Source organism: Andrena cerasifolii, chromosome 14, assembly GCF_050908995.1.
Source record: "Andrena cerasifolii isolate SP2316 chromosome 14, iyAndCera1_principal, whole genome shotgun sequence".
Classification (NCBI taxonomy): domain Eukaryota; kingdom Metazoa; phylum Arthropoda; class Insecta; order Hymenoptera; family Andrenidae; genus Andrena; species Andrena cerasifolii.
In genome coordinates this window covers 4,803,164-4,819,748 of record NC_135131.1, presented here as the reverse complement: position 1 = coordinate 4,819,748, position 16,585 = coordinate 4,803,164, and the positions used below count along the sequence as shown (strand labels likewise).

The 16,585-nt window shown below is 43.1% G+C and overlaps 1 protein-coding gene across 1 annotated transcript in view; it reads left to right on the top strand.

Annotated features, from left to right (window-relative positions):
• LOC143376317 (neurotrimin) overlaps positions 1-16,585 on the top strand; it is a 139,969-nt gene that overhangs the window by 65,838 nt on the left and 57,546 nt on the right. The gene's annotated exons all lie outside the window — the stretch shown is intronic.

Below are 16,585 nucleotides of genomic sequence, written 5' to 3'. Positions count from 1 at the left end.
GCCGTGGCCACTTTTCGAGGAAACGGGCCGCTTATGCGCCCTTGGGCCAGACGAATATCTTCCGCCGCGTTCCGCGCACGGCGGCGGGGGCGGCAGAACGCTTGCTGATGTACGCGGGACACGGGAGGATTTTTTCTTGTGCACCTTCTTATTAGCATATCAACTTCGGGCAGGGAATGCAAATAGCTGAATAAGTAATTCTACGAAGTGGAGAGGATGCTGATAATTATGGTTCCTTTGGTAGATGGGAAAGCTGCAGGGTGTATTAAAAAATAATGCAAGGTGAAGAGGGGTAGTTTCTTTTGAGAAAAATTCTTGCTTCTTCTAATTTCCCTTAATAGAGAATAGAATTTTTTTGTTTAGTCTTTTCGAAGGTGTGACTTGATTTTGACTTGCGCCGCGGGGTTTGGCACAGCCTGTATATACTTTGAGCAGTTCCGTCGAGATTATCTGCAAGTTTCTTGTAAAATATACGAGAGGGAGCATTGAGTTTACAGAATTTGTCAGAAGATAGATAAGATGGATTTTTTTCATGGGAATTCGTTGCTGGAAACGTTTATTTCTAAAAACTTATTTCGCGAAATCGTGGAGTAATCGGATTCAGAATTAGTTTGCTTGAAAAGATAAACCGAAAGTGCAGAGGAAGCTTCACCTGCAGATTTCCATTCACGCTTTCCACTTTATGATGACACTGCATCGTTGAGGAAATGTACTTTGCAAAATTCTATCTTATTATGAATGATACTTATTGGATATACTTTTAAGATAGCACGCGTTTGAATGGCTATAGATAGGTATGCACTGCCCGAAATAATTTCAATTTCATTTCTGAAGAATTAATGGGAGCCAGACTGCGGAGAATATATCAAATATCAGAATAATAGCTTTTCAAAAAATGAAAACTCCATTAGGATATTTGATCCTGTAATCATTTTAATATCAGATTTCTAATTATATTCCCCAGGTCTCTCACATTTCACCTCCTTTCACATTTAAGTAGTACACGTCAATCATGACTACTCCATCAGTGATTCGAATGAAAACTATTTATATCAAAATCACAGAAACTCAAGTTGACCATTTACCGCGGCTTTCAGACTCGACTTTAAAACAATAGAAAAGGCACATCCCCTGCATAAGATACTTGAACATTCTCGAACCAAAAACGTTACAATAAACTCCATAAAATAACGCTATTTTTAAAGATTTAATGAAATAAATCTTTTTGTAAATTATTAACTTACTCATATATTATACAAAAAATATAAAAAGAATTTTTTAAATTTGTTTTAAATGTTTTTACAGCACTACAAAAAAAGGTATGTCCATGCGCGTAGTTCAATTAACAATTTTCCTTGAAAAATAACAGAATGGTTTGAAGAAAGAGTTGGACAAAACATTCTCGGTTATTTTCTCGCTAAATAATTTCTAAAAAGATTTGTTCCGTTACAAGTTCTATTTACTAAGAATAAAATCTGCAAAATAAACAGCGTAATTTATCAAGCGATCCAAAGTAGAATAGCCTTTTAAAGTCGCCGAATCTAAAACCCATGCGCCCAACGTTTCTATACCGCAAACAGTAACCCCGAGGACTTCGCCTCCATCAGATTACAAAATAAATTCCGCGAAGAAATCGGGCAAAAAAGGCTTGCAGAAAGGAAACGGGAAGATAGGAACGGGGCTAACCGCGTCGGAGTTTTTACGTTGCAAATCGTAACCTTGAACGGTCCACTTCCATCAGCTTCCAGAAGATATTCCCCGGAATTATGGGAGGAGCGGGAAAGCACGAGGGCGAGGAGCCGCGGCGGAGGTGACAAACGGTACAAATAAATTCGGAACTAAAGATTCGGTATCCGATGCGTATCTCGGCAACTCCATTTAAGTAGAAATAAAATCCCGCGGGGTGTGAGTTCAGCAGTTTGTTAAGCGGTTCTCGGCCCCCTTTCCCTCCCCGTCCTCCGCCAATACTCTTTTTATCCCACTGTTCCTCTTTTCATTCCCCCACGCGGCAGCCTTTCTTCCTGCTGAGGTCGAGCATCCCCCACGGAAGGCGCCCCCTTTCGATTCGCTTAACCCTCTTAGCTGCTCCTCGTTCGCGCCCCCTACGGCCACGGGGGGTAGGGGGTGGGGCCACGAGTTATAGTTTCCCAGATAGAAGCGTCCCGACGACCAGGTCGCCCTGTTTCGCCAATAAAAATGCGCGAGAATTGTTTTACGGGCTTGCAGGAGGCTGGAGCAGCCTGGAATGGAGTCGATGCATTATCTTCACGCTCGTGGTCAACGACATCCCGCCGGAAATGAAAATACCGTGGCACGCTGGCCGTCGCTTGATATTCCGGCGAGGGGGGGAGGGGTGGAAAAAAAAGGACGAGGGGGCGCGAGCGGATTGGAGGGAGAGGGGACAAAAGAAGGAAAATGAAAACGGCTGCCACTTTATCGGCACAAAGGGCTCTGCACTTTCAATAATCGACGCGATGCCCGTGGCGAAATTAACGTTTCCCATCGCCGCCCCTCCCCCTCTGGTCCCGCCCGGCCCGGAACTCGATTCTCCGCGGTGTTCTTTGAAATTCCCTGCAGCGTTGTATCGCGCCCTGTCGATACGAATCCGATTAGTTTGTCAGAGTTAATTACGCGAAGTTAAAATCGTCGCTAAAGGAGACTGCCTGGAAGGATATTTACTCGACGGCGCGCTAACGAGCAGCGAATCACGCGAGATTGACGCGCCACCAGGCCGAATGCCGCGCCGAGTGTATCTACTCAGCGTTACGTGAAGTTGATCCTGGCTTCTAAGCGGCGATTAGCGCGGGGGTTGGGCGGCTAACTTGGATGACTTTGTCGACGGTTCGAGGCGCTCGTCGTTACTGTTAATTTCTTTAAGACCGACGAGGTTTCCGTCAGCTCGCCGGCCGCAGCCAACGCGAGAGCGATGGGGAAGTTGCTCGATTATTTCGCCAGGGTAATGCGTTATTCGCGGTAAGGCGATCAGCGACTTATATCGAGCGCGTTAAGTATTCACGCGGTGATCGTAGCTTCGCCATTAATAAGCGATTAGCGCGCTAACGTGCCTCGCACAGTTGGGAAGATGTACGGAGCTTCTAATAACAGAATAGTTTGCGTGGATTTGTTTAAACGAAGATTAGAGATTAAGGGGTTAGATACGTGTAGCCGCGGCGAAAATGATATTTGGAAAAAAATTTAGGGGTTTTATTGAAAGAAATAAAACAAAAAACTATTACACATGATTTATTTAGAATAATTTAGAAGAACAAATTTATTTAGAATAATTTTTGTATTAAATGCATTTATGATTTTTGAGGCTCTTTAGACCACTGCGGAAAAATGGTCAGCGTGATTATAGGCAATGAGAGGAAACACGAACTAACCCACATTTTTTGCGAAATTGAGTTAGTAGAATAATGTATTCCAGTAGGCTGTACAAATCGTATAAAATAGGAAATTTAATTTTTTCTCCATGTGGGTTAATACGTTTTTGCTATCAATGCCTCAATCACCTTTAAATCCATCGATGGATCTGAAAAATGAAAGGATATTCTTGTAAAATAATGGTGCCATTATGGGCCAAATTTTTTAATTTAAAAATAATAAACAATTGCACTTTAAAGGTAAATGAATTCATTCCATACAAAATTTTGCTATATAATTGTGTACAAAAAAAATAATTATATCAAGAAAATGACTCGTCAGCCCAAAATGGCAACATTATTTTCCAAGAATAATGTAACACAAAAATTATTGCAAATAAATTTTTCCGCGCACTTCATGGACTAATAAATCAAGTGTAATAAATATTTTGTTTTATTTTTTTTCTAAAATCTCTAAAAATATATTCCTAAAATCATTCATTTCCGCCGCGGCTACACGTACGTAACACCTTAAAGTCCAGAGCGGTGTTAAAGAAATGTGGAAAGAGAAAGAATGCAGCGCGTGCAAGGTTTCAGTGCCGACGTTCCCCGCGACACCGGCGAAATTTGCGAAAATTAAACAACCGGGTGCTGCGAGGCGAAACAGTTTATACATCATCCGAAGTCGACGGGAAATTTTAAAATTTCATTAAAGAGTCGAAATTACTTCCTGCGGAAGCGGGGGCTTGGCAGGGGCGCCCCCGTCCGCCCGGCAGCGTATTTTTACAGCCCCTAAACCTAATTGAAGTTGGAACCCTCGAAATTTGTCGGGGTGCGGGAGATTAGCGCCGAGAGAATTTTTCAGCGCGTTAAAATAATCGTACCATTTAAGGGCTCCGTCGTTTTCTTGTTTCTCGCTGGCTGGTTTATCGAGTTGCCCCGGGGGCGGAGCCCCATCCCCTCATTTCACGAGGGAGCTTATTACGCGGGGGAAATTGATAATGCATTCTACAAATAATTATTCAGCAATAGAGGAGGCGCAAAGCGGTGCGTCTATAATCGGGAAGTAATTTAAATCGAAATTCGCGGAATTTTGTGTTCTTCCCGCTGGAGAATTTTAGCGCACGGGGAATTCCGTTTTCCACTGCATTATAATGGAGACGGGTAAATTGTTTGTAGACCGTTGAAGTTATTACGAATTTCTGGATAAACGCGGTCCATTCGGGTTAACAGTGAAGTTTAAACGGGTGTCAGATTATTAACTTCGCGGCGGGGATTTCAGTTCTCTTAATTTGAAATAAATTTCGGTCTAATGCGAGCGGAATTTTATCCGTCCCTGTTTAATGCAGCGGAGGGTGGATTCTGCTTCCGGGACGTCGCCGGGGACTGGATTCAATTCGTTTAGATTCCGAAACCATTTATGGAGGAGCGCAATTACTTCTGTGCAACTCTTGCTACCGGGAGCTCCTTAAAATTTTAATCGTAAGTACTATTCAGATGCAGATTCGTTTCCAGGTGGTAGATTCAGGTTCCCGCTGAGCGTAGGTTGCCAACCATACTTTTATCCCGCTCCACGCGCGTGCATTTCACACGGCGGGCTCCTCTCTTCGTTGTAGCGCAAATAATGCCGCACCCCCCCGCGCGGATATTCGCCTGGCGCTCAAAGTACTTTATTTGCGCCATCGACAAAGAAGAAAGCGTTTGGCCATTCAAGCACGAAAAGGCGTCCCCGCATTCTTGCTTTGTTTGCCACTGTTCGACGCGTTATAGTGAATTCCAATTCCGCGCCTTGCGTCGCAATTCGTTTAAGGAGAAAGGACCGGCCGCGTCTCCATGGCGGCGCTGGTTTTTAACGCGCCGTTGCGAACGCGTCGGGCAACACGCGAGCAGCCTTTTTCCAACAAATGGAAACGAATTCTTTGCTTGGCGGTTGCGTAATGCTGGCAAGTTTAGGGAGCAGATGAGGCTTTATGTGTGCGCATGGGTAACAAGTAGTAGAACCGCAGGAGTTAGCGTCCTGTTTTGTTTGTAAATGATGTGGCAGAAGTTATCGTTGATTAACCCCTCAACGACCACCTCGGTATCTCGTAAGGACCCTTATGCTTAGTTTAGACCTGACGAGTGCTCGGCAGAGCCAGCCCACTTGCGCTCAGCACTCGCCCAGTCTGAACGTATATTGTAGTACTCGACCGAGTAGTCCGGCGGGCAAATCGGTGAAAATTTTCACTCGGCCGAGTCACTCGTCAGGTGTAAACGCAGCTTAAGTTTTCCACTGGTCGCCCGTCTCCGTCGGACAAGCGAAACCAGCGAATATCGCGGTGTTCGGGTTTACCCCGCGTTTGCAATTCTCCTACCCTCCCTTAAAGAGTCCTTCGATGCCCACCGATACAAAATCCGACCAAACTTACAAAAACCACCAGCCAACTGTAGTTACACGCTGATTTTGACGAGACTTCAAGGTTATCAATGCCCGCAATCACGCGCCCCTTAAAAGTTCAGCTGCGGTACATTCAACATACCCTTTGACAGAACGTCCATACGTTCTGTCGCAACTGCCCCATCAGATTACAGTTTCGATCTCGCAAGAGCCAGCCCGGTTTGCCAAATGGTTGCATACCGTTCCGCCCATCTATTCCGTGCATACGCTGCGCGTTCCCGGCGAAATGTAATCCAGTTTTCGTGGATGCAATCCTTATCGACCTGAAATCGAGTGCCAAGTGTGGGACGAATTTGTTTTCTGGCCGCAACGACGAAACGCTCTGAGAACGCTCCGAGGTAGCTACGTGCAACTCGCAATCGGTAAGAATGCCAAAGGAGAAAAGCCAAGGCTCCATTGGCGCGTACAGCGTCGCGCCACGCTCAAAAACGCAACTGTAAAGCACACGCGCGCGCGCGTTCTCGCACGTTTGCGGGTAATACGTAATATTACGTCGGAGGGATAGCGTGCAAGCACGAACGGTCGCTACATATTCAATGAGCAGCACAATGCGATGCAGACAGAATGAAAGGTACAGTCGCGAGCAGGAACCGAAATAGGAATAAATTAATCCGCGGAATAAACGATAACCACCGCGTTATGTATGTTTATGCGCGCGAGTAGCCAACGTGTCGATAGCGGTGTCAAGTATTACGATTTAATGGAATGCTCCTGGCGCGAGATACGGATGAAAAGTGGCTGTCGTTCGAAAATGAAATTTCTGCACTTGGGTGGATTCGGATAGTGGAAAGGGTCGCGGTTGCTAGCTCCGAGGATTTTATTTGAGAACGTGATGAAGCTATTGCGACGTGGTTTGTAATTGTATTTGGAATTGAATGGGGTATTACCAAAGAATCTTGAATTTGATAAATACGAGGTTAAGGAATTTTCGATTTTTTTTAAGGATGAACTTTAGTAACATTAAACATAAGCGAAAATATTCGAAAATTGGAGGAAGGAATCTTTCTTCAATAGTAAAACTACCTGCAAAATTTTGGGAAAATTAATTCGGTAGTTTTTAAATTATTTAACTTGCAATTTAATTCTTATGCGAAAACGCATTTTTTCTGTGGGATTTGCTATGGTAATTAAGAAATGCTCTTTGTGTTTAGAAATTATATATTATTAGGTCAGTACAAAAATTCGCTTGGTCAGTCTTAAGTGATGTTAGGTGTACAGAAATGTTTTTGCAAGTAATTTCATCAGAATAGTGGCAAAAGGAAAATACATTGATTAAGAAAAGTTGTAATATATTTTCAATCTTAATATAGGCTTTGGCTCAATAAATCGAACTAACTTTGCACTTGCACCACTATGATTCTCAGCCATTCATATGCCAAAATGTAGGGATTCTCTAAACCAGGCACCCGTACATAAAAATATGAATTTTAAAAAGTGTCTTTCGGTCGCCACTTACCTAAAAATTGAAGAGGCCATAGCTCCTCAGCTTTACATTTCGATATTCATGAGAATTGAGTAGAATAGGGCAACCCGCGCAATTTACGTTCCTTAGCCTCTCCTCTTTAGTTCAAAGTCACCTGTTGGGGCGTACCAGCCACTGTTAAACGCTCCCGCTTATTAAGAGTGTGTAATTACCCGAGGATCTCATGCCAGCCAGACGCACGATTCCCAACAGCGTATCTGCCGTCGGCTCCAACTGCGGGGTTATTCGGGCCAGAGAGGTTAACCCCGGAGAATGCGGGGCGAATCCCACGTCTCGAAGTCAATAGCTGAAGTGGAGAAGCAAGAGGTGGTTCCAGAAGAGCCTGGAGAACCTGTGTGCACGAGCTGCCCTGTGATTGCTCGTGCAAACAAACCGCCGTATTAATTATTCGCAATACTGATGGTTACGACGTACCAGGCATTCGGAGGATCTCCACGGGACTTAGAACTATGCATCGACGATGACTCGCAGGATTTCTGATTAAAGGGACTGCTCTCACGAGATGCTCCGGGCCGTTTCTTCGGATGTCAAGCTGGAAGATTTGAAAGCATCAGATGAGACTTGTGCCGCAGATTGAAGCTTTAGCGTACTGGTATGTTTCTAACACTAAAAAGTGATGAAGTCTTTGAGACCCGCCGAGTATTTCCTTAGAAATACTCTCTGTTCTACGCTGTTTATTCGTCGTCGATGTGACGCTTTTATCTTAATGAAGACAATGATGTCTGTATTTTTGGAGATGGGAGTGTTTACAAGAGGCGCGAGTGAATCAATTTCCGTCATTCTTTGCCCCGCCGGAACCATTAGCAATCAACTGAAGTGGATTATAAATTATCAATCAATCAATGAACGAGGTTAAGCAGTCACGGAAAGAGGCAGTGATTTGGGATGCTTTCTATCATTCCAAACTGGCGCTGAAAGATAGTACTTTGAACGAAACATGTACCTATGGTATTATAGGAGCAGGAAACATAAGAGGGAGCCCGGAACAAGAGACCTCAGCGGATCGACTTTGGCGGAGTTGGTTAGGCGACTGCCCAGTACGCAGAGGATCGTGAGTTCGAGTCCCACCGCCCCGAGGCCTTTTTTTCCGAGGCTCCCGAACACAGGAATTACGAAACCTATTACTATAATATTTTCCCGGACTTTATTCAAAGATTTAAAATTTTCCAAGTTCATTAAGACGTCCAACACTGTCAATCAAGATTTCCAAAGCATTTCCTAACTTTCCAAACACTTGTGCAATCCACAGGCACTCAAGATTCAGCCACATTCCAAGCTCCCTCAACAGCTCCCAGACCTCTTCCATCTTACACCGCTTCTAAGACTCAAAGGTCTTACAAATCAACTCCTCAATCCTTTCTGCTGGAATCTTTCAAATGCTCCCGGATTCCCGATACTACTCCCAGTGAATGGGGCCGCTTCTCGCGACTGGAGGAAGGGAGAGAGTATCTTGGAAATGTACATATACAACAGTGCTCAGGATGTAAGGAGCCGAGCGGTAGTGTAGCGTGCAGGGGGGCGGTTGGCACATGCTGGAACGGTTCAGATAAGTGAGGGAGGAAAGTGAAGGCAGAGAAAACCAAGAGTGGGGCCCCTCTCTCAGATGCGTGCTGCTCGGCTGTGTTTCGCACAATTCGCTCATTCCGCCGAGTCAGACCGCAGATATTAATACTGTGATAACGCTAATTGCCTGAGCTGGGGTAGGAACAATTGGCCGGGGGCACGAAATAGAACCTTGAGATGCGGCTGCAGCCTTTATGTCGAAGCAAGGGCCATTGGTAGACGAAGCAATTATTAGTGGGAGCGAAGGATAGAGGGCATTCTAAGTAGGATGGAAGCTTGGTATGTCGTCGTCGTGTCTGTGAATACGATTGTACCCGTTGAATTTGCATAGCTACCTACCCCCTGCAGCCACTGTTCTCACGCCTTCGTGTGCGGCGCACAATTGTATCACGATTATTAAATTTACGTCGGCGATAGCGCGATTAGGAAATTGCCGAACGAAAGTCTGCTGGGGCGAATTACCGCGATGATGGCGGTAATAACTTTGCGAATGGGTGTAAAGGCACGGAAACGCTTCGAGGTACCTTTCGATGATGCACAGGAAAGCTACCAAATGAACAGTCCTACAAAAGCCGAAACTGTGTGCATCCTACATCGAACCTTGGTATATCCTATTTCTGTAGAAGGAGGAGACGATGTACGAAATCTTAATTGTACAACAGAACAGCAAACATCGAGGCACTGCGGTGAAGACCAGTGGTGTCGTATTATCGCTTTGGCGCACTTGGCTCCTTTAAGAATAATAAACAGATTTGCCGTTGAAGGGATGTTACTTTCAAAGAATCTTTGACGAACAGTACACACGTGAATTATTCGATCGCCTTTACCAGGACGACAAGTGCTCCGGGCACGGGGAAAAAATTGCATTCGCGAAGGGGTTGGGGATTTATCAGCGATGCTCTCTGGAGAGCGTAGCGACGGCGGAGCGTCGGTCGCATTGGATGCAGCCCCACCTTCCACTTATCGACGCAAAATATTTGCCAGAAGTCGCCCGTTCCTCCCTCTCGATGCTGGATATACTCTAGAAATTTCCGCTTGAACTTCATTCGTTCTCGGCGAGCTCTCTCACGTGTATTACGAGTGGAGCAGCCGTTGCAACAGTGGCAACGGGAACGGTGCCTTGTAATCTAGCTGCCGAGAACCGTGTGAATCGAAAGGTGAAGATGAAGCTGGGTGGAAGTAGTCAAGGAAAGTGGAGTAACGTTTCCTCGATGCATATCTATGTATTACGTGCACGCCGGGAAGAAGGTAGAGGGAAGATGACGGCCCCGAAACTCGCAGGGGGGGAGGGCAGATGCTGTTCCACGTGCTGAAACGATGAAAAAGCTTCCGGTAAACATGTGCACGGGATGTTGGCGTTTCAAAGCTATTGCCTACACGACGCGCTCACTGTCGTCTGGAATTCATCCCGGTTCACGCGGGGCTCCGGCTCCTTTATCGCCACAGTTATTGATATCTGCGAGGCAAATGTTCGCTAAAAATTCACGGGCATTCAGGCGTCATGCACCAGCAATGGATACTTACAAGGTTCTTCCTCATAAAACGACCTTCGAGAAGCCTACAGCCTCGCGGAGCTGTTCCGATAAAGATTTGCTGGGTGCTTTCCTAAATTCTTCCGCACGGGAGACGCGCACGTGGCTCCCAGGGAGCGCGAGTCGACACACGAGGCGAGTCATTCGATCAGGCTGCAGAGTTCCCGGGGCTTCAGCCTCGAATGTGACGAAATCAGAGTGCACGGGAGTTTATGGTCCGCCACTGGGAAACGTGGTTTCAGAAATCCCGTCCTTTGTGATGAACTCGATCCATACTCTTAGCAAGTACAATGCACCCTTTACGCGGCTGACCTACGAGCTGCCACGCTTTTCTTCCACCCGCTCCTTTCAACCTGCCGTGCACTTTTCTCCGTTCCCGCTTACCCGACGTATTTCGATTCGACGTTACGACGATATCGCGCTGTGGCCCCGCGCTCGCGGCAATTGCCGGGAATTAATTGGACTTTATCACGTCAAACGATTCAGTTCGACCAAATTGCTTCACGGTTGTTTAGTTTCGGATCGCGTGAATAGCGGAGGGCCTGAACGAGAACGGGGGAGCCACTATCGATGCCGATGCATTCGTGCCACGGCAAACACGTTTTTCCTCTATTTCCCAGCGACTGCACGAGAACTCGCTCGTGTACTATAAAACACTCGGGCCCTTTTCAGCTCCTCTCCTTTATGACGCGCGGGGATATTGACGTTGATTTCCGAGCCCTGTGTCTTGCATTCGACTTGCCTTCGATGGAGATCGATCGCAATCGGACGGGCGCAATGACCGAAGGAAATGGAATGTTTGTGGAAAAGAAGCATTCGGTATGATGTTAATTAATTGGCCCTGGGAAGTGGTTGGAAAAGTTGTTTGAGTGGCGGAGGGTTTGTGTGTTCAACTTTCGAAGCTGAAGTCAGGTTGAGGGTTAGATTCGTTTTAGTGAACTGTATTCTTTGGGAAATTATCATTTAACTCTCGGCTGTCACCCTAAAGTTGACTTTAAGGGGGGACACCACTGTAATGGCCAGAAAACTTTGGAAATTTATTAAAAGCAAACTACGTAATGTATCTTTTTTAAACTTTCAGCACTTTTTATTGGGTATTTAAGTTATACGAATATATTTTTTTAAATTTGTTTACAGCAGATTTACAAGCTGTACTGGACCAGTAACTTTGCGCTGCAAAAAATCTGGTTGTCAGTTTTCTGACGACACGGTGCTTCTAAAATCAACAAACCAAAATGTTTTAGAAACTATATGCGGATGGCTATGTAACGACCGGAGATTTTTTTTATTGGTCGTTACCTTCTATTTATTTTTCAACGAAAGAGATTAATTTAGTAGAACCAAATTTCACAATTTTTTTCAGATGTTCGCAATTTTGTCATTTTTCAAAATTTTCAAAATCGAACCCGCCGTGCCATAGCCGTGCGAAAATAGTTTCTAAAACTTTTTGGTCTTTTGATTTCCGAAAAATCGTTCCGTCGGAAAACTGTCAACCATGTCAGCGGAAATTTTTTGCAGCCCTAAGTTACTGGTCCCGTACAACTTATAAATTTGCTTTAAATAAATTTTAAAAAAGATATCCGTATAACTTATATATCAAATAAAAAGATCTGAAAGTTTAAAAAAGATTCATTACGTAGTTTGCTTTTAATAAATTTACAAAGATACCTTTAATTTTCGGGCTATCACAGTGGTGTCCCCCCTAGAGATAAAATATATTTGAGACATCTTTGAAAATGGTACTACCGGTGGAGTAATTTCATGTATTAAATATTTTTTTTACTGAAGTAGCATACCTTCGGAGTACAATCATACATTTTTAGCTAAAAATATTAAGAATTAAAAAAGTTATGATTTTTTAAGCAAAAATGTTTCTGGAACTCCTTTCCTTTCAACTTTTTTTTTAAACATGATGGTAACAATTTTAAATGTTAATTTTCAACGATGACCATATATTCCAGAATGTTCAAACTTTATCTCTGAATTTTTGCGATTTAATTTAACAGATAGTTTTGAGTTATGATTAATGTTTTTAAGGAGGGAAAAAACACCAACTGCACTCCTCGAGAATAATTAGTTCAATCGGAATATCTTTCGCTTCAAAATGTGTCTAGCTTGAATTAGTCAACTTGGAACACAGATCACAGGATCTGTTGATTCTCAAGCCGCGTTCCCACATGTGCAACACGTTTGACGAGTGTTGTCGTTGCACAATGCAGCGTTCCACAAGATTGTAGCTTAAGACACCCTGTGCCCCTACACGGGTATTCGCGTTTAAATTCCATTCCCCGCCGGGAACATAAACTAAGCTCTCTGAGATACTGTCGGAATGCACTTTGAGAAATGGGAACATTTTTAAATCCCTTCCCGGTTTCGTCAGAAATTTCCACCATTTCAGCCGGCGTTAATATCAGAATTTCCCCTGTCACAAATTCCTGACGAAGTTTACGAGAATATACAGTTATTGGCTTTCGTTGTCACCATTTTCAAACGAAATACAAATGGGGAATACGACGCAGAGAAACAGGGGCGAACTTATCAGCTGATTTTTTAAAATAAGGATTTCATTGGTGTGATATTTATAAGATCGAATCAGGTTCTATCAATTTAATAGCAGTTAGATTTTCAATGTAGATTCCAATTTCAATAGACTTTCACGCTCGTTGTGTGCTTATCCTGCATCACACTCTGTAAAAAAGCTACTGTATGGATTGAACCCAGCTATAGTGTGTTTTCAATATCTGCCCCATTGTCTTTGGTACGCCAGCAAGCTCGAAAATTTTCAATTTTGAGAGACAAAGTGTTGTTGGCAAGTCCGTCAACGCCATTCCTGTTATCGGCTCCCGATTTCTAAATCCACTGTCGCCGCGTAGAAAACGCGATCAGGTTTCTTTTCACGTGTGTTGATTAGTATCGATCTTTGGAGGAAGACTTACTTATTGTAGGAAATTTTAAAGAATTGGGAAAGCGAAAGAGAACTTCAGAACACATATTGAGCAATGCTCAATATCCGCGATGAATTATAGAAAATCTCTTGGGATTACCGTGTTAAAAGCCGTCGGAAGAGAAAATTGTTAAAATCAAGAAAATTTCAACTTCCAAAATAACTTAACATAAAAGATAAAAGTCCCTACAATTATCTACAATCGTAACAGAATTCAGAATAATCATAGAGCTACCCAATTTTAATTTGAATCGGTCAATCTCGGACTGGACTAAGATAATTTCAGACAAATACTGTGTATATACATATCTTTAATTAAATTGCACTCTGTATAATATGACGAGCTGCCAGGTGACCCGCTGCGAATTTGTAGTTAAAGTTGAGGACAGTGAATAATGAATGGAATTTATAACGCCAGACTAAAAGTGTATTTTGATACTTGATTTCATTTAAAGTCCTTAATGCAATTAGAGGCCAGCTCCGTAGGTAATACATTTAAGAATGAGTGGCTTATTAAATATGCAAATAATTTCGCGGAATAGTACGGCCCACGTTAAGGAATTCTTATTCACTGAAATTCCATTCGCAGGATTGTTTAGATTCGTTTTATTCATACTGGCAGAAGCTTACTGCCAACCTCAGCAGCCATATTTTATCGGTTCTGTCGATGTTTAAAATACGTATCGCGATCAATGCGTCTATGTCGAGACCAGAAAACAGCGGAAAAACATATCACGGATACAAAGGTGTTTCAAAAATTTCACGCTACACCAGAAATTCTGATCAAGCTCTTGTTCCAGTAAACAATGCATTTTTGACGAAGAAAGGCGCGACGAAACGAACGCGTTTTGTCGGTAAAGCCAACGAAATTTCACGATTCCAATGGCTTGCAAAAGGGTCAGTCGTTCGTGAGTTTATGTACCCGTGTATCTGAAAACTTTTACGATTCAGATAATTAACAGTCATTATATCCGAATTAAAGTCACCAGTGTTTGAACATCGTTGCCCTTCTGTATTAATTTTCTGCACTCCTGAATTTTTCACACTCTTAATAATTCACACTCGAACAAATGGGGCAAATTTTAATATTCAATTTCGTTTCTAAAAGCAACAAAAAAATCACGTTGCGCTGTCCCTGTTATATCTTCCTAAATACCTGGCGCATCGGCCACTGTGACACAATTTTCTTACATTTCGTTCGAATTACAAGTTTTACGGTCAAGAACCGCAAGCACATTTCTGCTCTGCAAATATGCGGCGCGGGTGGAGGTAACATCGTAGCCGAGATCAAAATTTTCATTTTTAACGCGTTCATTTACCGTCGTAACTAGATTTTCACTTGCGGGAGGGTGGCATCGATTAAAGTTTCGTTTCAGCGTTATTTAGAATCACCTACGACCCTTTGACGTTCAATCTCTGGTGACCTTTTAAACCCGCGAGGCATTGAGCACCGTTCAATCGAACGAATCGTATCAAACGAATTTCGTTTCCGCCCCGGCGTGGGATCCTCGTGTCATTTTTTTTCCTCGACGCCGGCGAATATGACGGAGAACGGGAAGCGACGGAGAAACAGAAACACAGACACCGGGGATAAGAAATGATCGCCCAGATATTTCTACGGCGGAATGGCGTTAGTAGAGCGAGCCGAAGGAAAATGGTTCGCGTGCTCCAGCATCCCTGCCTCCCATTCAGGATACGATCATTTGTTGCGGACGACACTTGTAGCACGGCTGGATATCACGATTATGTCGAATAAAGGTAATCTAAGTAATTGGGGAAAGTTCTAAAAGCAGGATCGATCGTGGGTGGGAAAATAGTCGCGGGACGTTTAGAGCGAAATTCTAAGCTGAATCGAGAATTAGTTTAGTTTTTTTTATTAAATTATTTAATCTACTGTAATATGATACTTAATTGGTTACACGAGGTATTTATTGTTTTCTATGTGAAACAGTTAAATTTCGTCGCAGTTCTCTGTACAAAGTAGAAGAGGTTAAGAAGTTTAATGATGCACTTATTTAATATTAATGAGAAGAATTAATGTTATTCCTTTGGGAGGAGAATTTAGCCTGCAGTGTGATTGTATCAAAGTTTTGTCATAAAATGGGAATGTAGTTATGATTATTCGTGGCAGAATTGTGGTGTTATGTACAGTGAGATTTAACCCTTAGTGGTGCATCGCACCCCGGGATGCCTTTGCCAGTATTTCTGTAAATTTTCAGGCGTTAATAATAAAATTTAAAAATTTGCTGAATTTTAAGAAAGGGAAATAGCCTTTATCCACAACTATTTTTTCAAATACAAATTTCAACGTAACAAAATTTAGATTTCTAGAAGAAGACTATTAGAACATGCATGTGCAATTAGCTCTGGAAAGTTAAAAGATTTAAAAATACGAAAGTGGTAACTCAAAGATGACGTTTGGGTTCAGTGAACCCCGTGTGACCAATTTGTGATTATAAAATAGTGCGTCCACGGAAGGTTAAAGATGGTAGTGAAGGTAGAAGAAGAAGGGTAAGTTTCTCAGTTTAAATTAAACGCTTATGGAATGGAATTTCTTTGTACGACATTTTCCTTTGAATGAAAATAAACGTCTCAGGGGTTTGCAACTTAAACAATTTAAGCAGTTAGTTGGTTGTTCAATTGATTTTTAATAACTTGTGTAGGGTCGTCATTACCGAGGTATCGTTGAATATCGGCTTTCCCCAAACAGGCGATTATCCCCAGTGCAAAACGCGATCGTGTGTATCTGATTACGCGCACGTGACTTGCACGAAACGTTTTCGAGCCATAAAGCCGTGTAATTTCCCGAACATTTCCGAAGGAATGCATCTCCCAATTTCATTTTAAGGAGGATCAGCTGCACCATCTCGGATTGCGGCGCGATAATTCACTTCTATAACGAAGGGCGGCGACTTGTTGAAGTCGATCGATGCGACATGAAACGACAGTATCGCCCTATTTACCATTTAATATGGGAATTGGAATGAAATAAAATCGCGAGGGGATTTGATCCTATTCATCGACTCCGCGCGATAGGATTCGAAACCTATTTGCAGGATCAGTGACTTCGAATTTAAAAACATGCTGCACGAAGACTCGATTACTTTCAAGATTCATTTAGAAAAGATACTTGCTCGATTAAAAGTAATATAACATATCGTTGCAGTAGTACGAGCTATTATAATTGATTTACGTGGGAGGTCGAAATGTTTTTGAACAAATTAACATTCATCTTCCATTTTCTCATCCAAAATTTCTGACATT